We start from the raw sequence: 24,159 nt of genomic DNA, 5'->3' as shown, positions 1-24,159 counted from the left end.
TTTTGTTTTTTACAAAGTGAAGGTTTGTGGCAACCTTGTATCCAGCAAGTCTATTGGTGCCATTTTTCCAACAGCGTGTACTCACTTTATATCTGTGTCACATTTTAGCAATTCTCTCAATATTTCAAACTTTTTCATCATTTTTATTATGTCTGTTATGGTGACCTGTGACCAGCGATCTTTGATGTTACTGCTGTAATTGTTTTGGGGTGCCATGAACTGTGCCCATATACGACAGGGAACTCAATAAATGTTGTATGTGTTCTGACTACTCCACCGACCAGCCATTCCCCTCTTTTCCTCTCCTCAACCCTCTTTATTCCCTGAGGCATAACAATATTGAAATTAGCCCAATTAATAACCCTTCAGTGGTCTCTAAGTGTTTGAGTGCAAGGGACAATCACAGGTCTCTCACTTTAAAGCTAGAAATGATTAAGCTTAGTGAGGAAGGTATGTTGAAAGCCGAGGCAGACCAAAAGCTAGGCATGTTGTGCCATTTAGCCAAGTTCTGAATGCATATGAGAAGGACTTTTTTTTTTTCTGAGACAGAGTCTTACTGTCTCACCCAGGCTGGAGTGCAATGGTGCAATCTTGGCTCACTGCAACCTCCATCTCCCAGGTTCAAGCGATTCTCTTGCCTCAGCCTCCCAAGTACCTGGGACTATAGACACATGCCACCATACCCAGCTAATTTTTTGTATTTTTTAATAGAGACAGGGTTTCACCATGTTGGCCAGGATGGTCTTGATCCCTTGACCTTGTGATCCTCCCTCCTCAGCCTCCCAAATTTCTGGGATTACAGGCATGAGCCACCGTACCTGGCTGAGAAGTTCTTGAAGGAAATTGTGAGTACTACTCCAGTGAACACACAAGTGATAAAGAAGCAAAACAGCCTTATTGCTATTATGGAGAAAGTTTTAGATAGAAGATCTGGATAGAAGATCAAACCAGCCCCAACATTTGCTAAGTCTAAAGCATAATCTAGAGCAAGGCCCAAACTCCCTTCAATTCTTTGAAGGCTGAGAGAGATGGTGAAGCTGCAGAAGAAAAGTTTCAAGCTAGTTGAGATTGGTTCATGAGCTTGAAGAAAGGAAGCCATCTCTATCACATATAAGTACAAGGTAAAGCAGCACATGCTGATATAGAAGCTGCAGCAAGTTATTTGGAAGATCTAGCTAAGATCAGTGATGAAGGAGGCTACTTTAAACAACATATTTTCAGTGTAGACAAAACAGTCTTCTATTGGAAGAAGATTTCCATCTAGGACTTTCCTAGGTAGAGAGGACAAGTCAGCATCTGATTTCAAAGCTTCAAAGAGCAGGATGACTCTCTAGTTAAGAACTAGTGCAGCTGGTAACTTTTAAGTTGAAGCCAGTCCTCATTTACCATTCCATAAATCCTAGGGCACTTAAGAATTATGTTAATCTACTCTGCCTCTACTTTGTAAATGGAACAGCAGAGCCTAGATGGCATTACATTTGTTTACAGCATGGTTTACCTTTTAAGCTCATGGTTGAGACCTACTGCTCACAAGATTCCTTTCAAAATATTAATGCTCATTGATAATACCTCTGGTCACCAAAAAGCTCTGATGGAGATGTACAAGGAGATGAATGTTGTTTTCATGTATGTCAACACAACATCCATTCTGCAGCCCATGGATCAAGGAGTAATTTCAACTTTCATGACTTATTATTTAACAACTACATTTTGTAAGATTATGGGTTGCCATAGAAAATTATTCCTCTCATGAATCTGGGCAAAGTAAACCCTCTGTAAAGGATTCATCATTCTGGATGCCATTAAGAACATTCATGATTCATGGGAGGAGGTCAAAATATTAATATTAACAGGAGTTTGGAAGTTGATTTTAACCCTCACGGATGGTTTTGAAGGGATCAAGACTTCAGTAGAGGAAGTATTAGTCAGTGCAAAAGAAATTGTGGGTTTTGCTGTTACTTTTACTGGCAAACAACACAATTACTTTTGCACCAATCTACTAACCACAGATGTGGTGGAAATACCCAGAGCACTAGAAGAGAAGCCTAAAGATGTGACTGAATTGCTGCAATGTCATGATCAAGCTAGAATGGATGAGGAGCTGTTTGTTATGGGTGAGCAAAGAAAGTGGTTTCTTGAGATGGAGTCTACTCCTAGTGAAGATGCTATGAACACTGTTGAAATGGTAACAAATAATTTAGCATATTCCATAAACATAGTTGATAAAACAGCAGCAAGTTTTGAGAGGACTATCTCCAGTTTTGAAAGAAGTTCTACTGTGGGTAAAATGCAATCAAACATCATTGCTTGCAACAGAGAAATATTTTGTGAAAAGAACAGTTAATTGATATGTCAAATTTCGTTGTTGTCTTCCTTTAAGAAATTGTCCCAGCCACCCCAACCTTCAGCAACCACCACCCTGATTAGTCAGCAGCCATCAACAAGGAGGCAAGACCCTCCACCAGCAAAAAGATTACAGCTTACTGAAGGTTCAGATAATTGTTAGCATGTTTTAGTAATGAAGTACTTTTAAATTAAGGTTTTTTTTTTAAAAGACATAATGCTATTGCAGACTTAATAGACTATGGTATAGTGTGAACATAACTTTTATATGCACTAGGAAACAAAAAAATTTTTGTGACTTGCTTTACTATAATATTTGCTTTATTGTGGTGATCTGGAACCAAACGTGCAGTATTTCTGAGGTATGCCAGTAATTTTATTTCCAGATTTCATTTTATCAAACTGCAGTGTTCTGTTCAATATTAAATGTTTAAAACTGTGTTTTCGGTTTGTTTATTTGTTTGCTTTGGCAATCATCTGAATTTTTTTTTTCTCCCCACTCCTCTCAGCCTGCCTATAGCTGAGCTTTCTACTCTGTCTTGAGCTTGGACCTCAGCCCCTTTTTCCTGGTGTAAGAGACTGTGTCCAGGGAATGTTGTCCATACTCCTTTTCCCTCAGCTGGGTGGGTTGTTTCCTTTCTTCTCTTTTGAAGGTTGGGTTTTGTTTTCTCCCCTTGAATACATCTCTGTAGTTTCAGCCTAAAACATCTGCCAGGTAATAATTGGTAAGTCATGAGGCAGAATATTCTCAAAAATTGTCTTTGTTGTAATTCTAGAAGACCCACAATTTAAATGGTGGCCTTAAAAAAATCATACTACTTTATACCAACTACAGGAATTTGGTAGAGATAGAGAGAATATAGGGATTCACCAACATGACAATGAGGTAGCCTTGTCCAAAATTAAGGTAACCTCAATGCTTTGAGGAAAAAATGATGAATTATTTCTTTATAACTTCTTTTCCTTAGGGAGGGTCATCACCTTGCCTTTATTAAGTTGGGCTCTTACTGAAAATGTTGAAGAAAGAAAAATGTTAGGAAATATCATAATTCCAGTCATTTTCCTCAGCTTTAATGGCATGTGGAATCCTTTATTGCTGAGAAATGGAGTTTCCCTTTCTTTACCTCTGCCTCAGAGAACTGTTTCTTCAAGTTTTCAAAGGAGTGTGACTTGTTTAGAACAAGAACTTTAAAAATATGCAGCTCTAGTTCTGCCTTCCTGGTGTTCTGAGGCAGCCAAGTGGTGCTCAGAGGTGGTTTTTAGGAACTTGGTGGCACGGTTGTCAGTAGGGAAACTCCTGAAATGTTGGCATGTTTATCTTTCAGGAGTGGCTCTAATAGAAAATGAAAAGCCCCTGTGGCCTTCCTTCAAGGGGCTTCTTAGGATTAGAATGACCATGCCATTTATGTTCTGAGAGCTGTGCTGAGAAGGGAACCAAAGTTTTCTTCTTTGCCTTTTTTCCCCCTCAACTTCATTGAATTGAGGCCTAGCTACCCTACTTAGCTACCTCAAAACCTCAGTTGGCTAGACATTTTTCTTTCTTCCTCTCTTGTGAGACTAGCAGATCATGAGGAAATTTGTTCATAGTAGGAACTGGAGACTGAAAAAATGATTTGGGAGTTGTTAGGATTGGTCCAAAGTCTTTCATCTATTGGACTGCCCCCTGACGTCATCCTAGTCATTACTATAGAAACATTGACTTTTAGTCTCTGTATCTATCACTCCTTCCACCCTCTACCCCAAACCAATCATGCACAAAGTAAGGCAGGGAAATACCTGAATACCTGATACATATCAGACTCTTTCTTTTTGAAATAGCCCATTTTAACTCATAATGACAATTCAAGAATTCACATGTTAATTACCAAAAATGAAGAAAATATGAAAAACTTAATGAAGAAAATTAAGATTACCTATAATACTACCTCACAGAGATTATAAAAATATCAAGGTTTTTTTTTGCTGGTTCATGTTCTTCTCGACTTTAAAATGTCTACACACACATATAAACATTTTTTTTGGTTGTTTTCCAGTCTGGGTCTTGTTCTGTCACTCAGGCTGGAGTGCAGTGGCACAGCGATAGCTTATTGCAGCCTCAAACTTCCAGACTCAAGCAATCCTTTTGCCTCAGCCCCCTAAGTAGCTGGGAATGCACGTCCCTGCCACCACTCCTGGCTAGCTTATTTATTATTATTATTTGTAGAGATGGGGATCTCCCTATGTTACACAGGCTGGTCTCAAACTCCTGGGCTCAAGGGATCCTCCTGCCTTAGCTTCCCAAAGTTCTGGGATTACAGGTCTGAGGCACCAAGCCCAGCCTATGCTGATTTTTGAAAAATAGCAGCATAGGCTGGGCATGGTGCCTCAGACCTGTAATCTCAAATCTATTCTGTAACTGAAAAAATTACAATATGCCATAGACATCTTTAAGTCAGTGCAAAGTTAAAAATAGGGCTTCAATTAACATTTTTGTAACTATCTTTCTAATTCATTATTTTAAAAATTGTATCATAAATACATAGAAGTTTGATTCTTAAGTCACAGATACTTTTATAGATACTGCTCAAGTGCCAAAGTTTACATTTCTTTTAATAGTTTTAAAATCATTCCTCATAAATAAAAATTAAGACAGGTTTTTACCAATCTGATTGTTAGTAAATTAATATTGTTAAATGTTCACTGGCTTGTTCAGATCCATTGCCTGTAATATTGGATTGCCTCTTTCTTACTAATAGTCTGGAGCTCTCTACAGGTAATAATAGATAGTTAACTTTTGCCTGTGTAAACATTGCATATTTTTTTCCAAGTCTGTTTGTCTTTTAACTTTTTGAAGTTTTAAATTTTTATGTTAAGAGCTGTCAGTCATTTTTATATCTTCTAAATTTTTTTGTACTTAAAAAGGTATGTTACTGGGCATGGTGGCTCATGCCTGTAATCCCAGCATTTTGGGAGGCCGAGGTGGGTGGATCACGAGGCCAGGAGTTAAAGACCAGCCTGGCCAACATAGTGAAACCCCGTCTCTACTAAAAATATAAAAATTAGCCAGGCGTGGTGGTGGACGCCTGTAATCCCAGCTACTCAGGAGGCTGAGCCAGGAGAGTCGCTTGAAACTGGAAGGCAGAGGTTACAATGAGCTGAGATCATGCCACTGCACTCCAGCCTGGGCAACAGAGTGAGACTCTGTCTCAAAAAAAGAAAAAAGGAAAAAGCCATGTTAAATTATTTTTAAAATCCTATATCTTATACTGCTATCAATTTTATTTTAAAAATATGTCTACATTTTATTTTTGCATTCAGTTTGAGAGAGTACTCTAATTTTCTCTTTCCCAAATGGATAGAAAATTATTATAATAACAACTCATTGAATAATTTATTCTTTGGAAAGACTTTAGGAATAATGAGTAAAACAAAGTAGAGTTTCTATCATCAGCAACCAGGCAGCTAAATTACCTACAGCTCGCTAATGTATCTTGACTAAGCAAGACTTTTGAATACATTTTTAATTCACTTTTTAATGTTGATATTTTAGACTTTCTATTATTTTTGTTATTAATATTGTTGTTATAATTTGATCACAAAAGGTATTAACCAAGGAAAAGTTCATGTAGTCAAGGTTGATGTCTCATTATTGATTCATTTCTTTTTTCCAACAAATTTTCATTGAACACCTATTACATGCTCGATACTGTGCTGTATGCTGGGCTATTTGATAATAAGCAAGACCCATCCTTCATTAAGTCCCTTGTAGGAAAGACCAATAAAGATTGTGATTGTAATTATGAAGGAAATAAAGTCATGATAGAGGCAGTGGGGAAGGCCACATTAATAGAGTGGTCAGAGAGTCCTGTCTACAGAGGTATCATTTGTGCTGAGATGAAGGATGACAGGAAGGAACCAGACACACAAAGAGCTAGGGGAACTGCGTCTGAGCTGGTTTCAAATTTTTGCAGTTGCGAATTGTGCTGCTATGAACGTGTGTGCAAGTATCTTTTTTCACATAATGACTTTTTTTTTTTTTTTTTTTTTTNTTTTTTGAGACAGAGTCTCACACTGTCACCCAGGCTGGAGTGCAGTGGCGCAATCTCCACTCACTGCAATCTCTGCCTCCTGAGCTCAAGTGATTCTCCTGCCTCAGCTTCCCGAGTAGCTGGGATTACAGGCATCTGCAACCAAGCCCGGCTAATTTTTTTGTATTTTTAGTAGAGATGGGGTTTCACTGTGTCGGCCAGGCTGGTCTTGAACTCCTGACCTCATGATCTGCTGCCTTGGCTTCCCAAAGTGCTGGGATTACATGACCCACCAAGCCTGGCTCATATAATGACTTCTTTTCCTTTGGGTAGATACCCAGTAGTGGGATTACTGGATCAAGTAGTAGTTCTACTTTTAGTCTTTTAAGGAATCTCCACACTGTTTTCTATCGTGGTTATACTAGTTTACATTCCCATCAGCAGTGTAAAAGTGTTACCTTTTCACTGTATCCCCACCAACATCTATTTTTTGAATTTTTGATTATGACTATTCTTGCAGGAGTGAGGTGGTATCACATTGTGGTTTTGATTTGCATTTCCCTCATCATTAGTGATGTTGAGCATTTTTTCATGTTTGTTGGCCATTTGTATATCTTTTTCTGAAAATTGTCTATTCATGTCCTTAGCCCACTTTTTTATGGGATTATTATTATTATTATTATTATTTTTCTTGCTGATTTGAGTTCCTTGCTGATTCTGGGTATCAGTCCTTTGTCAGATATGTAGATTGTGAAGATTTTCTCCCACTCATTGGGTTGTCTGGTTGTCTGTTTACTCTGCTGATTGTTTCTTTTGCTGTGCAGAAGCTTTTTCTTTTTTCCTTTTTTTTTTAAGACAGAGTTTTGCTCTTGTTGCCCAGGCTGGAGTGCAATGCAATGGCGCCATCTCAGTTGATCACAACTTCTGCCTTCCAGGTTCAAGTGATTCTCCTGCCTCAGCCTTCCAAGTAGCTGAGATTACAGGCGTGCCACCACACCCAGCTAATTCTGTATTTTTAGTAGAGACGAGGTTTCTCCATGTTGGTCAGGCTGGTTTTAAACTCCCAACCTCAGGCGATCCGCCAACTTTAGCCTCCCAAAGTGCTGAGATTACAGGTGTGAGCCACCACACCCAGCCCAGTTTCATTCGTCTACATGTGGCTTGCCAATTATTCCAGCACCATTTGTTGAATAAGATATCCTTTCCCCACCTTATGGTTTTGTTTGCTTTGTCAAAGATTAGTTTGCTGTAAGTATTTGGCTTTATTTCTGGGTTCTCTATTCTGTTCCACTGGTTTGTATGCCTATTTTTATATCAGTACCATGCTGTTTTGGTGACTATGGCCTTATAGTATAGTTTGAAGTCAGGGAATATGATGCCTCCAGATTTGTCTTTTTGCTTAGTCTTGCTTTGACTCTTCAGGCTCTTTTTTGGTTCCATATTAATTTTAGGATTTTCTTTCTAGTTCTGTGAAGAATGATGGTGGTATTTTGATGGGAATTGAATTGAATTTGTAGATTGCTTTTGGCAGTATGGTCATTTTTACAATATTGATTCTACCCATCCATGATCATGGGATGTGTTTCCATTTGTTTGTATCATTTATAATTTATCTTAGCAGTATTTTGTAGTTTTCCTTGTAGAGGTCTTTCACCTCCTTGGTTTAGAATATTCGTAAGTATTTTTATTTTATTGCAGCTATTGTGAAAGGAGTTGAGTTCTTGATTTGATTCTCAGCTTGATCTGCAGCTGAAGCATTTGGTTGAATATGTACAGATCACTACTTTAAGGAGATGGGTGGAGGAACAGGTGGAGGGCAGCTTTGAGAGACCAATTAGACCTGTGGATGGAGCTTCAAAAAAAGAGATTGCAAAAGAGATTTGCTGGATATGCAAATATGGAAACCCACATCATGTGGAGAGTATTTAAAGTCACAGCATTGGACAAGCTGTTCTAGAACAAAGGAAACCATACTGTGCCCCAAGATACTCTGACATCAAGAGGAGGGAGGTGTCCTGACACTGACAGAAGAGGCTGTCCCAAGGAGGCAGTGGTCAGCTGTATCAAATGCTGCTGAGCCACTAAGCCTGATAAGTGTTTGTTAGAATCTATAGCAAGAGATGGTTTACCCTGAGTGTTTTAATAGAGTGATAGAAATGGGAACCCAGTGTTTTGTTCTAGAAAATCTATAACACAAAGTCAGCTTGAGGAGATAAATGCTGGATTGATTCCATTAGATGGCTTTACTTTTTTTTTCTTCTCATTTTGTTAATGGGATCATGTAGAAGTTTCCCGAATGTATGGACTAGGATGGCTGTTTGCCAAAATGTCACGTTTTTAATTTAAATTTTATTTCAGTTTTTCTTTTTGAGACAGGGTCTTGCTCTGTTGCACAAACTGGAATGCACTGGTATGATTACGGCTCACTGCAGCCTTGACCTCCCCAGGCTTAAGTAATCCTCCCACCTCAGCCTCCCAAGTAGGTGGGACTACATGCCCAGCTAACTTTTTGTATTTTTAGTAGAGACGGGGTTTTGCCATATTGCCCAGGCTGGTCTCAAACTCCTGAGCTCAAATGATCTGCTGCCTCGGCCTCCCAAAGTTCTGGGATTACAGGGATGAACCACCGCACTTGGTCATATTGAGTTATTTTGTCCTTTGGTATTAGTATGTTGCTTGCCTTCAACAAAACAGGAAGAAGAGAGGAATGGATACTAGACAGGCAACTAGTAGTGTCTGTCACAGAAGTCTCTCAATTTACTTTTCAGGCTTCCTTTTCCATGAAGGGATTGAAGGATATTCTCCACAAAATGGGAGAGTAAAGAAAGAAGCAGACATGGGATCCAAGAGATGGGGATTCCAGTTTAGGAAGGCAGTGAAGGAATTCCCAAAGTTATGGCCTTGAAAAGTGATTAGAAAGCAACCAGGTAGATTTGAGCAAAAGGATGAGGGCTGTAGGAATTGATGTCTCCGTGGAAGAAAGAAATTGACAGGGTACCTGGCTTGTGTGTATTTAAGAGTGCTGTCAGATTCAGCCAGAGTTTGTTGATAAAGTTATAGTTGACATGCAGAAAACTAAACAAATGGGGAAAAGGGTAATTAACTCCAGGAAAATAGTTCGAATGAGGAAGAATATAACATTACAGTATGTGAATAGCTCAACTATGAAGAGTTTTTGCATATTTACTTCATAAAATCTGAATGTTAATTTATCCAAAATTTGTAATAAAACTTTGTTAGGAAGATGAGTGGGGGAGGTGAAAATAAACCCATATTTTCCAATGGAGGATACGAATTGACAATATCTAAAGTGAAAAAATAGTGGCATAGGTATTATTTAGAAATTTTAAAGTAAATGACTTTTAAAAGACAGATAAAAGTAGTTGTACCTAAGGAACAGAAATCAAGAGGTGGAATTTATTAAAAATTCATTTAAAATTATGTATAGGCCAGGCACAGCGTCTCACATCTATAATCCCAGCACTTTGGGAACCCAAGGTGGAAGGCTCATCTGCGTCCAGGAGTTTGAGACCAGCCTGGGAAACGTGGCAAGACCCCATCTCTACAAAAAATTTAAAAACTAGCTGAGCATGGCAGCACATACCTATGGCCTCAGCTACTCTGGAGGCTGAGGCGGAAGGATTGCTTGAGCCCAGGATGTTAAGGTTCCAATGAGCCATGATTGCATTACTACACTCTAGTCTGGGCGACAGAGTGAGATCCTATTTCAAAAAAAGAAAAAAAAAAAGAAAAGAAAAATACAGTTATGTATATTATTAAATTTGTTTGAGGGAAATAAAGATGGTGGGGAATTAGGTGAAACCAGATCATGCAGAGCCACACAGATTTGGGTTGCTGGTGTGGGGACCTGGGAGGCTGGTTTTACCACTCACTGTAATGAGGATACAGAATGAAGGATGGATTTGGGAAGTGGTTTGCCCTGCCTACCTTGCCTCATCCTCTGAGGCTGATAAGATATATTTGTAAATAAAAAGAAGAAAATTCTGGCCGGTCTCAGTGGCTCACACCTGTAATCCCAACATTTTGGGAGGCCAAGGTGGGCAGATCACCTGAAGTGAGAAGTTTGAGACCAGACTGGCCAACATGGCAAACCCCTGTCACTAGTAAAAATAAAAAAATTAGCTGGACGTGGTGGCAGGCACCCTGTAGTCCTAGCTACTCTGGTGGCTGAGGCAGGATAATCACTTGAATCTGCAAGTTGGAGGTTTCAGTGAGTCAAGATCATGCCACTGCACTCCAGCCTAGGTGACAGCATGAGACTTCATCTCAAAAAAACAAAAACAAAAACAAAGTTTGTGTGCTGCTACACCAATATATGATACCTAAACAGATCTGGTAGGAAACATGATGCCTATTAAAATTATTTTCTGTTTGTTGGGGCTAGGGGAACAAACATCAATTTCTTAAAGCTAACAAGTTTATAATATCAACTGGGACAACAAAGAACAACCTCAGCTGAGGTGTGGTCAGAGCTCTGAAACAATAAGGAAGTAGTTTCAAATGTTTTTTATAATTTTTTCCCATCAGTTAAAAGAACATCCACCCTCTTTAAATATGTATTCATTTACATATCATATGCAGAAACATATGTATATTATGAAACAGATAAAATGAACGTTTTGAGGAATGGGATAGATGAGGATATTAAAAATGAATTGCCAGTCTGGGCACAATGGCTCACTCCTGTAATTCTAGCACTTTAGGAGGCCAAGGCCTGAGGCTTGCTTGAGGCCAAGAGTTCAATACAAATCTGGCCAACATAGCAAGATCCCATCTCTATTTTTTTAAAAATTAAAATAGAAAAAAAATGAATTGCCAAATGCAGCAACTTCATCTTATGACTTCATAGTGTCATTAGCAAGTATCTTATGGTACTATATATACTTAGAGTCATACACCTCATTGAGCAATCATAGTTTTCTTGATAAATCTGCTTTTCCCCCTAGCTTCTTTTCAGATCAGATACGCTTTTCGTATTTTATTTAAAAACCCATGGTTAACAAAATTTAGAGTGTCAGCTCTCCTGTTTTTTTATATTAATTTGGGCTTACATTAGTTTTATAATAAACCTAATTTTTTGCAACAATTCTTTTTATTTTTAATTTTGTGGGTTCATTGTAGGTATAATATGGGATTACATATTACATATTGTAGGTATAAAATGGGATTATACCTACAATGGAGATGTTTTGATACAGGCATGCAATGCATTATAATCACATCATGGAGAATGGGGTATCCATTCCCTCAAGCATTTATCCTTTGTATTACACACAGTCCAATTATACTCTTTAATTGTTTTTAAGTTTACAATTAAATTATTATTGACTATAGTCACCCTGGTGTGCTAGCAAATACTAGGTCTTATTCATGCTTTCTCTTTGTACCCATTAACCCATCCCTACTGCCCCTTCAACTGCCACCTCTCTGCCACACTATTCTTCCCAGCCTCTGGTAACCATCCTTCTACTCCCTCTGTCCAACAAATAAATTTTTTTGATTTTTAGATCCTACATATAAGTGAGGACATACAATATTTATCTTTTTGTGCCTGGCTTATTTCACTTGTCATAATGATCACCAGTTCCATCCATGTTGTTGCAAATGACAGTATCTCATTTTTGTGACTGAATAGTACTCCATTGTGTGTATGTACCACATTGTCTTTATCCATTCATCTGCTGATGGACGTATAGATTGCTTCCAAATCTTAGCTATTGTGAACAGATCTGCAACAAACATGAGTGGGCAGATACCTCTTCGATATTACTGATTTCCTTTCTTTTGGGCATATACCTAGCAGTGGGATTGCTGGATCATATGGTAGCTCTATTTTCAGTTTTTTGAGGAACCTCCAAACTGTTCTCCATAGTGATTGTACTAATTTACAATCCCACCAACAGTGTATGAGGGTTACCCTTTCTCAACATCCTCACCAGTATTTGCTATGGCCTGTCTTTTGGATACAAGCCATTTTAGCTGGGGTGAGATGATATCTCATTGTAGTTTTGAATTGCATTTCTCTAATGATCAGTGATGTTGAGCACCTTTTCATATGCTGGTTTGCAATTTGTATGTCTGCTTTTGAGAAATGTCTATTCAAATCTTTTGCCCATTTTTTGATCAGATTATTAGATTATTTTTTATAGAATTGTTTGAACTCCTTATATATTCTGGCTACTAATCCCTTGTCAGATGGGTAGCTTGCAAATGTTTTCTCCCTTTCTGTGGGTTGTCTTTTCACTTTGTTGATTGTTTTCTTTTCTGTGCAGAAGCTTTTAAACTTGATTTGATTCCATTTGTTCATGTTTGCTTTGTTGCCTGTGCTTGTGGGGTGTTGCTCAAGAAATTTTTGTCCTGGAGATTTTCCCCAATGTTTTCTTGTAGTAGTTTCATAGTTTGGGGTGTTAAAGTATTTAATCCATTTTGATTTGTTTTTTATATGGTGATAGATAGGGGTTTAGTTTCATTCTTTTGCGTATAGATATCGTTTCCCCAACACCATTTATTAAAGACACTGTCTTTTCCCTAGTTTATGTTCTTGTCACCTTTGTCAAAAATGAGTTCACTGTAGGTGTGTGGATTTGTTTCTGCGTTCTCTATTCTGTTCCATTGGTCTGTATATCTGTTTTTGTGCCAGTACCATGCTGTTTTGGTTAGTATAGCTACATGATATAATTTAAAGTCAGATAATGTGATTCCTCCAGTTTTTGTTGTTTTTTTTTTTTCTGCTGAGGATAACTTTGGCTATTCTGGGTCCTTGGAGGTTCCATATCAATTTTAGGGTTTTTTTTTTTTTCTATTTCTATTTCTATGAAGAATGTCATTGGTATTTTGATAGAGATTGCATTGAATCTGTAGATTGCTTTGTAGTATGGACATTTTAACAATACTGATTATTTCAATTTATGAACGTGGAATATCTTTCCATTTTTTGATGTCCTCTTCAATTTCTTTCATCAGTGTTTTATAGTTTTCATTTAGACCTCTTTCACTTCTTTGGTTAATTTCTAGGTATTTAATTTTATTTGTGGCTATTGTAAATGGGATTACTTTTTAATTTTCTTTTTCAGATTGTTTGCTCTTGGCACATAGAAATGCTACTGATTTTTGTATGTTGATATTGTATCCTGCAACTTTACTAAAATTGTTTATCAGTTCTAACTGTTTTTTAGTGGAGTCTTTAGGTATTTTTCCAAATATAAGTTAATCTCATCTGCAAACAAGGATAATGTGACTTCTTCCTTTCCAATTTGGATACCCTTTATATTGCTCTAGCTAGGACTTCTAGTAGTATGTTGAATAACAGTAGTGAAAGTGGGTGTCCTTGTTGTGTTCCAGATCTGAGAGGAAAGCCTTTCAGTTTTTGCCCATTCAGTATGATACTGGCTGTGGGTATGTTGTACATAGTTTTTATTATGTTGAGGTATATTCCTTCTATATTCAGTTTATTAAGAATTTGTATCATGAAGCAATGTTGAATTTGATCAAATGCTTTTACAACATCAATTGAAAAGATTGTATCGTTTTTATTTTTCATTCTGTTAATACGATGCATCACATTGTTTGATTTGCATATGTTGAACCATTCTTGCATGCCAGGGATAAATCCCACTTGGTCATGATGAATGATCTTTCTAATATATTGTTGAATTTGGTTTGCTAGTATTCATACATGTGTATAGTTTCCAAAATTCCTTTTGTTATTACTTTCTAGTTTTATTCTGCTGTGGTCAGAAAAGATACTTGATATTATTTCAATTTTATGAGTGTGAGGGTAGAACAAGTCTGCTGTTGATGAAATCCCTCATCTTTTGTTTGTCTGGGAAAATCTTTATTTCTCCTTCATGTCTGAAGAATATTTTCACCAGACCTACTATTCTAGGGTAAAATTTTTTTTTCTTTAGCACTTTCAATATGTCGTGCTTCTCTCTTTTGGCCTTTAAGATTTCCACTGAAAAGTTTACTGCTAGATGTATTGATGTTCCATTATATATTATTCTTTTCTCTTGCAACTTTTAGGATCCATTCTTTATCCTTGATCTTTAGGAGTTTGATTATTAAATGCCTTCTGGTAGTCTTCTTTGGATTGAATTTACTTGGTGTTTTATAACCTTCTTGTATTTGGATATTGATATCTTTCTCTAAGCTTGGAAAGTTCTTTGTTGTTATTCTTTGAACTTTCTATTCCTATGTCTTTCTCTGCCTCCTCCTTAAGCTAATAACTCTTAAATTTACCCTTTTGAGGCGATTTTCTGGATCCTGTAGGCATGCTTCATTATTTTTTATTCTTTTGTCTCCTCTCACTATGTATTTTCAAATAACCTGTCTTCAAGCTCACTGATTCTTTCTTCTGCTTGATCATTTCTGCCATTAAGAGACTATGCTGGGTCAGACCTGAAGCCAGCACAGCACTGGGTCTTGCCCAAGTCCTGCTGTAACTACTTCCTGGCTACTGCCTATGTCTGCTCAAGGTTCTGGGACCCTACAATTAGCAGGCAGCAAAACCAACCAGGCCTATGTTCTTCCCTCCAGGATGGTGTGTTCTCCTAGGCCTCTGGTGGGTTCAGAGGTGCTGTCCAAGATTGAGGGACTAGAATAAAAAACCTTAGAAGTCTACCTAGTATTTTGTTGTATTGTGCCTGAGCTGGCACTCAAATTACAGGATGCAATTCTTCCCAGTCTTCCTTCCCCTTTCCAAAAGTAGAGGAGCCGTTCCCCATGGTCATCACCACCAGAGTCCCATGGGCAGTACTGCCAGACTACCACTGATGTTCTCTTAAGGCCCAAGGTCTCTTAAGTCAGCTTGTCATGAAGGCTGTCTAGCCTGGGACTCATCCTTCAGGGCATTGGGCTCCCTTCTGGCCCAGGGAAGGTCCAGAAATGCCAGCCAAGAGTCAACTCTTAGATTTGAGGACTCTGCTTATTGCTGTAGCCCCCATAGCCAAGATGAGCCTGAAGCCAGCAAATCTCAGAGGCTCACCTAAGGCCCTCGACGTAGTACCTGGGTGTCGCTGCTGCTTATTCAGTGCCCAAAGGCTCTTCAGTTAGCAGGTGATGAATGCTGCCAGGACTGGTCTTCCCTTCAGGGCAACAGGTTCCCTTCTGGCCCAGGGTGTGCCTAGAAGTGTTGTCCAGGAGCTAGGGCCTGGAACAGAGGCCTCATGACCCCGACCCATGCCCTATCTTGCTGTGTCTGAGCCAGTATCCAAGATGCAAGACAAAGTCCTCCCCACTCTTATTTCTCCTCTTTTCAAGCAGAAGGAAGGGGTCTTTTTTGGAGCCACTAGTTGTGCAGCCTGGGGTTAGGGGTGAGGTGATGTCAGCACTCCTTTAGCTGCCCTGGTAGCTTGGTAGATTGCCTGCCCCTCCAGTCCACTGTCTCTGGGCCCAGTACAGCACTAGGACTCGCCTAAGAATGGCAGTCCTTGTGGCTTAAATTGCCTTTCAGATTCACTTAGAGACCCAGAGCACTTTAGCCTGCAGTAGTGAAGTTTGTGGGAACTCGAGTTCCCTCCACAGGGACCTGTGACTCCCCTCTGGCTAGTGATGGTTTAAATGTTCACTCCGTGGGTGGGCATCAGCTGAATTTGGTCCAGTTTTCCTTTCTGTTCTAACAGGACAACACCGAGTTTACTGCCTCATAAGTGCTGTCCTCTCCCTCCCCCAGCATGCAGAGGCACTCTGTACCAGGTGGCCACGCTGGGGGTGGGGGAAGGGTGGTGTCAGTGATTCAGAACTGTTTTTTCTACCTCTTCAGTGCTTCTTTTAGCAATACAGAGTTAAAAGCTGGTAGTGTGAGTGCTCATCTGATTTTTGGTTCTTTTGAAAGTACTTTGCTTACATAGATAGATGTTAAATTGGTGTCTTCTTGTAAGGGGATGATGATTGGAGCCCTTTCTTCCGCCATCTTGCTCCACCTCCTGGGCTTTTGCAAGAATCTTTATGTCCTTTGCCTATTTCGCAAGGGTTATTTCCACAAAAACTAGATGATACATTCTAAAAATGCTTAAATGGGCCCACATAAACCATAACTGATAGGAATATGCTGAAAGTCAATGGGGACATCACCATCAACCCCCTAATTTAGGAAGCTTGAGCAATTTCCCCAGGATGCCTCACATGCCTAAGTGAAACACAGGCACCTGATGTTTTGTTTTGTTTTGTTTTGTTTCCTTAAGATAGGATCTTACTCTGTTGTCCAGGCTGGAGTACAGTGGCACAATCATAGCTCACTGCAGCCTTGAACTCCTAGGCTTAAGCGAATCTACTGCCTCTGCCTCCCGAGTAGCTGGGACTATAAGCGTGCACCACCATACTGGGCTGATTTTAAAAAGTTTTTGTAGAGACAGAGTCTCACTATATTGTTCAGGTTGGTCTTGAACTCTTGGCCTCAAGTGATCCTCCTGCCTCAGTCTCAAATCCCAAGTGTTGAGATTACAGATATGAGCCACTGTCCAGTTGCATCTGATGTTACTGATCAAGTGAGGGCACCTTAGGTATGATAGGTAATAATTCATATATTAAATCTGGGGAGATCTTAACTTCTTTGTTTTCTAAGTTAGCACAATTAGAAGCTCTAATACTTCCTTCTCACATACCAGTGAATGGTCTTGCATATGTCCTTGTGCACAAGGACCCCACTTTGGAGACCACTGCAGCAGGGGATAAAACAGCTTTCAGACCCCTTGTCAAGTAGGGTGAGGATCACGTAAGCCAAAGGCAACAGCAGCCTTGGTTGGTCAGCTTATTTGCTGACAAAATATCATCACTGAAACTGGTGTGTGTATTTTCCTGGGGCAAAGGTCAAGAGCCTTGTTCTGTTCTCATAGGGGTTTATGACCCCAGTAAGGTTAAGAATCACTGGTATCTTGTTTTGTTTTATTTGTTTCACAACTTCAGGCTTCCATAGACTCTTAGTCATTGGTTTGATAAAACTGAAATTGCCCTTGATCATATGACAGCCTTAAACTTAACCAACGTCACACATTTCTGATTGTCTGTGGAGAGAGTAGGTTTTCTGAATGTCAATGTCACATAGTCCTGATTATCTGTGGAGAGAGTAGGTTTTCTTAATACCGACGATAGCTTTGTTGTGCCTCTCTCCTGTTTTCTTACCACAGTACCAGTCTCAGCCTTCTTTTCTTTCATTTTCTATTCCAACGTCTCTAGCAGTTATTTAGCTCACTGTATGGGTGGCTTTCTATTCTATTCCAGATCTTATTTTTATGCCTTCAAATACTGTGCTTTTTTTCTTTGATATTTTGGTCTTTAGTGGTGCCTTTGTTAAGCTTATAAAAATCCAGATCATGCATTTCCTATGGTTTAATGAAACATAAATAATTCATAAGAGCTGTGATTGCTCTTATTTATTTCATGCGATTTCAATTGCGTGACAGCCCTGTAGCTGATGGGTCAGTGTAATTTAGATCTTCATTGATTTCTGTTCCTTAAGTGGTTTTATGGTGGTGCAGTTACTTTCACTTCCCCTGACTTACATTAACACAAGTTAGCAGCTTTATGCTTTTCTTAAACTGTTGGTGATTTTCATTTGTGATAGAAGTTGCAGTATTTCTCCCGTCTGCTGACGTATCTGTTTGTTTATTGTTGTTGTTCATTTTTGTTGCCCAGGCTGGAGTGCAGTGGCACATTCTCAGCTCACTGCAACCTCCACCTCCTGGGTTCAAGCAATTCTTGTGCCTCAGCCTCCTGAGTAGCTGGGGTTACAGGTGTGTGCTACCACGCGCGGCTAATTTTGTATTTTTGGTAAAGACAGGATTTCACCACGTTGGCCAGGTTGGTCTTGAACTCCTGTCCTCAAGTGATCTGCCTGCCTTGGCCTCCCAAAGTGCTGGGATTATAGGTGTGAGCCACGACCCCTAGCCTCTGCTGACCTAATTCTTGCTTATGAAGCTGTGGTTGTAGCTTAAGCCTCCTGTAAAACACCCATCAGAAGGTATATAGGGTAAATATGCACTAAATAAAAGAATGTTTTAGTCCTATGATATTGTCTTGTCTCTCTCTCTGCTTTAAAAATTTTTTTCTCTCTTCACTTTGCACCATTTTTTATACAATTTTATTTTTGTTATAGCAATAAGCTATTTTGTGTGTGTGTGTGTGTGTGTGTGTGTCTGTGTGTCTGTTTAATACCCTTCATCTGCCAGGACAAACCTACAAATGGGGAAGAGGGAGGCAATAAAGAGCCCTCAGAAAAGTAAAGTTAAGAAAGTTTATATATTTATATTTTCCTTGAGATATCAGAATTTTTAAACCAAAATTTCATTATTGTTTCCTCCCAAACGTACATAGTATTTAAAACTTAAGTTGGGCTTGTTAAAAAACAGCTATTTCATCATGCACCTTTATTATTCATTATCAAGTTTTTTCCCATACATTTCTATCGTTTTATCATCAGATGACTAGTACTAGCCTATGTATCACCAGTTGGTGCATGTACTCTTGAGGGAAATGTTTTTCCTGCTAGTTTTTTCATTTTTCATCTTTCACATTGCTAAAAGCATTACAACTGCTCTGTAAATACCCAAAGGAAACAAGGATAGATAGTATAAATCATGTAACACAATGAGTGATCTGACAGTCATTATCTGCTACTTTGACTTTTTTTTTTTTTTTTGCCTGAGGCTTCTTAACCAAGTTTCTTAGGGCAATGCTAACATCAGTTATCATTTCTTGAACACTTAGTGGCCACTCAGTCAAAGGAACCCAGCAGTCAGAAGAATTATTTGAAGGCTCTTGAAGCAATTAGGCTGCATCAAGCACTCTGTTTCCAGGGCACTCAGTGCATATTTCCAGTATAACTCTTAACACATTGTATCATACTTTTATCTATTCACGTTTGCTCCTGGAAGGCAGGAAAATGTCCCCAGCAGAGCATGGCTCACATTTATTTATTTATTTATTTATTTATTTATTTATTTATTTATTTTTATGTTTATGGATGAGGCTGAGTCTTGCTCTGTCATCCAGGCTGAAGTGCAGTGGTGCAATCTTGGCTCACTGCAACCTCTGCCTCCTGAGTTCAAGCAATTCTTGTGCCTCAGCTGCCTGAATAGCTGGGGTTGCAGGCATGCGCCACCACACATGCCTATAATTTCTGTTTGTTTTTTTTTTTTTGTATTTTTAATAGAGATGGGGTTTCATCATATTGGTCAGACTGGTCTCAAACTCCTGGCCTCAAGTGATCCACCCACCTTGACCTCCCAAAGTACTGGGGTTACAGGCATAAGCTACCATGCCTGGCCAATATTCTTTAAGTATTTGATTAAATGCTTTGCTTTGCACCACTGTTTCGAGAAAACAATCTCTTCCTCCTTCAGTTCAGCATTTCTCACCCAGAGGCTGTGTGTGTGTGTGTGTGTGTGTGTGTGTGTGTGTGTAGGTGTAGGTGTAGGTTCTATGGCTTTATTCTCAAGGGCTTAAGAATTCAGTACACACCATTACATACGCTCTTTTTATTAAATGAAAAAGCATATTGTGAGTCATCAGGAGGGATGCTTTAGCAACACTGATCCACTACAGTGATGGTGGTTAACACTAAATTCAGTATTGCTGAAATGTGCCCACAAGAGCTTCTTATAGGGATGTTCTCAGGAGGCCTGAAAGTCCATGTTTGGGGATGTTACTCTCAGGCAGAGTTAAGATGCACCTTTTTCTTGGAAATGCCTCCCTCAATGCACCCAGTCACATAGTCACATGCCCCTGCAGCACTTACTGCACTATCTATTATGACTCTTATGGGCTTTCCCACCAGCTCTCTCACCCCTCTCCCCAGAGTCAGAACTCTGCTTCCGTAATATTTACTTATTTTACAACATTCACGGAGCTCTTTGATAATTATGCATTGACAAGTCTGTCTCTCCTACTGGACACTAAGAATGTGCAATTCAGGGCTGTTCAGCCTTGTGTACCCAGCACAGTGCTTGCTCCGTGGACTAAGTGCTCGTTAAGTTGTTTAGACTGAGTCAAGAGGTGACTGTGTCAGGCTTAGGACAAACACATGCTTAAGGTCTTCACATTCTCTTGAAATGAGACTCATTATAGTGATTCGTTTTTCATTTCTTTCTTTCCTTTTCTTTTTGAGGTGGAGTCTTACTCTGTTGCCAGGCTGGAGTGCAGTGGTGCCATGTCGGCTCACTGCAATCTCTGCCTCCTAGGTTCAAATGATTCTCCAGCCTCAACCTCCCAAGTAGCTGGGATCACAGGCATGTGCCACCACGCCTGGCTAATTTTGTATTTTTAGTAGAAATGGGGTTTCACTATGTTGGTCAGGCTGGTCTCAAAATCCTGACCTTAGGTGATTCACCCACCTCTGCCTCGGAAAGTGCTGAGATATAGGCATAAGCCTCCATGCCCAGCCGCCTCTGGAACTTCTCACTGTCCAACTTCAAGTTAGGATTCCCATGACTCTCTCTTTGGGTTTGATTAATTTGCCAGAGAGGCTCACTGAACTCAGGAAAACACATTTACTGGTTTATTGTAAAGGATATTACAAGGGACAGAGTGAAGACATACATAAGGTGAGCTATAAGGAAGGAATGCAGAGCTTCCGTGCCCTCCGCAGGTGCAATACCCTCCAGGAAGTGACATGTGTTCCACAAGCTCTCCCAACTCTGTCTTCTTGGGCCTTTTATGGAGACTATTGGATAGGCATGATTGATAACCATGTAGAAATGTGACTGACGAAAAGGGTATGATTGGGCGGAGAAACCCAGCAAGGCCTGTCTGTTCAGATCCTTCTGGCCTCTTTATGTAGTTTTCCTTCTTCCAGGGTTTGGGGCAGGGCCCCTTCTGAAATGGGAGTCTTGTGACCTACAATCAGACAGGGTAGGTCAAAGAATTTTTTACGGCCGGCTCCTATATAGCAAGGTGGGGAAGATGCCTGTCTTTGGGACAAAAAGGAGCAGGTGAAAGGGTATCAGGAGAAGGTCGGAGAGAGAGATTCTGTTTTCTGAGGCCTGCTCCTGAGGCCTTAAGGTGCCTCAACATTATAACAAAGGCTATGAGAGTTATGAGCTAGTAGCTGTGGACAAAAACCCACATGTATATACGTCATGATATCACAGATGGTAAGCATGGTTATTTTCTAATGTGTCTAATTTCCAGTATACTTTGTCCTGTTTCTGTCTTTAGTCTGTTTCGTGTCACTTGGTTTCCTCATGTGCTTAGTTATATTTAACTACTTGCTGGTTATCGTGTCTTATAAGTTATTTGTTAAGAGTGTCAAGTCTTAGGATGAACCTACGACACAGAGTTCTGTGTGTATTTTCTGGGATATGAAGAACAATTCCAGTCTGGGGCCTCCAGAACCAAGCAGGCTCACAGTTTGAAGTTCCCTGGCACACCCGGGTGTGAGGCTCAAAGGTTTATGAGCCTTATTTCATCATGGCCTGGTTTATGGACATTCTTTATCAGGATGGGTCTATTTTAAAATTTCCTTTTTCTTTTCTTTGATTTGGAACCACTCTGGCCTTCTCTGTAGCCCTGTAAGTTTGAGGACAGGCAGTTTTGATGCCTTTGGGCCTAGAATCTTGGCTCTGTTGTCCCCCTTTCCTGAGGCCACAGAATGGAAGCTGAGTGTACGTGAATGGCAGTTGGCTCTCACTTCTCTAGGTATCCCCCAAGATTGACACAGGAGTTCTTGCACTCTTCTATTCTTCAGTCTTTTAAAGGTAGTCCCTCACCCCCCTCAAGAAGTATGTATCGTATCTAGGATTTTTCTTTTCCTTCCCTCCGTCCCTCTCTCTCCCTCCTTCTCTCCCTCCCACCCTTCCTCTCTGCCTCTGTCCCACTATCTCTTTTCTTCCTTCCCTCCTTCCCCTACTCTTTGTCTTCCCTCCTTCCCTCTCTCCTTTTATTCCTTCCTCCCCGTCCTTCCCTCCTTCCTTCCCTTCTCTTCCTCTCTCCCTCTCTTCTTGTTTTCTCTCTTTCTTTTCTCCTCCTTTCCCTCCTTTCCAGCAGGATAGTTCTGAATAACTTAGTCCACTAACCCTAGAAACAGGAGATCTAAAAATCTATTTAGAAATAGTAAATTATTAACAACTGACAGTAAGCCTTAAAATGGGTATCCCCTTTTGGGATTCTTTCAGGCTTGTCAGTCAAGGCAGAGAACATAGACCATGAGTCAGTATAAAAATATGTCACTTACATATTTCCAGTAAAACAATCCTTAAAAATGTCCCACAATTATAAAACCTTTCCAAGAAATGAGTAACTTGAATGATTAGCCTAACTTACTAGAATTTATTCATTACACTTACCATCAAGATACTTCCTAAGGCAAGAAGCCAAACTTAAACTGGCTTAAGCCACAAAGGGTATTTGTTGGCTTGAATGGAAAGACTTGGGATGGAATACTTCAGGAACAGGTGGATCCAGGAATTCAAATATTATCATTAAGCATGGTGTCTGTCTGTCTGATCTGTGTTAGCTGTAGTCTCTGGCAAGCTCTCCTTTGGTGGTGCGATGGGTTTTAGGAACTCCAGACTCACAGTCTATGCTCGAAGGCAATGATCTCCAAACTTTGTTGATTATGTACCCAGTAATAAAAGTTGAGCATAATAGTCCCTGTGTGTATATATGTCTTTATACATGATATGCTACTCGATACTACTTTTATGTGTTATATAATGTATATTCTTTGTTATGTTGTACATGCTGTAAGTTATATTGCTATGTTGTATGTATATTCTATGTTATACTAGTTATGGTGTTCAATTTTTAGTTTTTAATGTAAAGAATGAAATAAAAATACTAATATTTTTTATACTCCCAATGGATCATTTTCTACAACCCACTTTGGGACTATAATAACAGTCCTGTGAACCACGTCTCATTGGTTCTTTTTAGGCCAGCTTGAGTCATGTGCTCATGCCTGATTCCAAAGTCCTTGAAAGCAAAATTTTATTAATATAAAGTGACAAATATCTGAGTAGGCTTAAATAGAGAGATGCTATTTGTCTTTTTGAAGCTGCTTATATTCTGGAATCATATAATCACTGATATTTTATCCAATAAAGGGGTCATAGTCCTTCTCTCCTGTACAGTATCACAGAACAAAGATTCTCTGCTTCCATAACAATCTAATTCCATTAGTTTATACTAAGTTTCTGTAATGTCATACCTGGAGTATCATGAAAATGTCCTATCTGGTTTTTGTTCATATACTTACTCACATACACTCACACAAACATAAACATACATACTTTCTCCAGTGACAGATGAATGCTCTATGTTAAGATGTAGGAATTGATGAGTCTTGCAAGTAAAATCCATTTTTTATAATTCTTGGCTGTTTTGTTTTTAATTTTTAATTTTTAATTTTTTTTTGTCACCCAGGCTGGAGTGCCGTGGTGTGATTTTGGCTCACTGCAACCTCCACCTCCTGGGTTCAAGTGATTTTCCTGCCTCAGCCTCCCGAGTAGCTGACATTACAGGGGCTCACTACCACACCTGGCTAATTTTTGTATTTTAGTAGTGACAGAGTTTCACCATGTTGGTCAGGCTGGTCTCGAACACCTGACCTTAAATGATCTGCCCGCCTCGGTCTCCCAAGTGCTGGGAGTACAGACATGAGCCACTGCAGCTGGCCGAGATTGGCCATTTTGAACAAGTTTGGTAGCTGTCTGGAAAGGTAGGAGATAGAGGGTCTGGAATAATTTTTCAGATTTTTTTTTTTTTTTTGAGACGGAGTTTCGCTCTTGTTACCCAGGCTGGAGTGCAATGGCGTGATCTCGGCTCACCGCAACCTCCGCCTTCTGGGTTCAGGCAA

General features: G+C 39.6%; 1 protein-coding gene across 3 annotated transcripts in view; it reads left to right on the top strand.

The window, feature by feature from the left end:
- MCOLN2 (mucolipin TRP cation channel 2) overlaps nucleotides 1–24,159 on the top strand; it is a 70,147-nt gene that overhangs the window by 2,105 nt on the left and 43,883 nt on the right. The gene's annotated exons all lie outside the window — the stretch shown is intronic.

The sequence above is a fragment of the Cebus imitator genome, unplaced genomic scaffold (genome assembly GCF_001604975.1).
Source record: "Cebus imitator isolate Cc_AM_T3 unplaced genomic scaffold, Cebus_imitator-1.0 Scaffold261, whole genome shotgun sequence".
In the NCBI taxonomy this organism is placed as follows: Eukaryota; Metazoa; Chordata; class Mammalia; order Primates; family Cebidae; genus Cebus; species Cebus imitator.
Note: the sequence above shows the minus strand (reverse complement) of the source record. Positions and strands in the feature narration are given on the sequence as shown.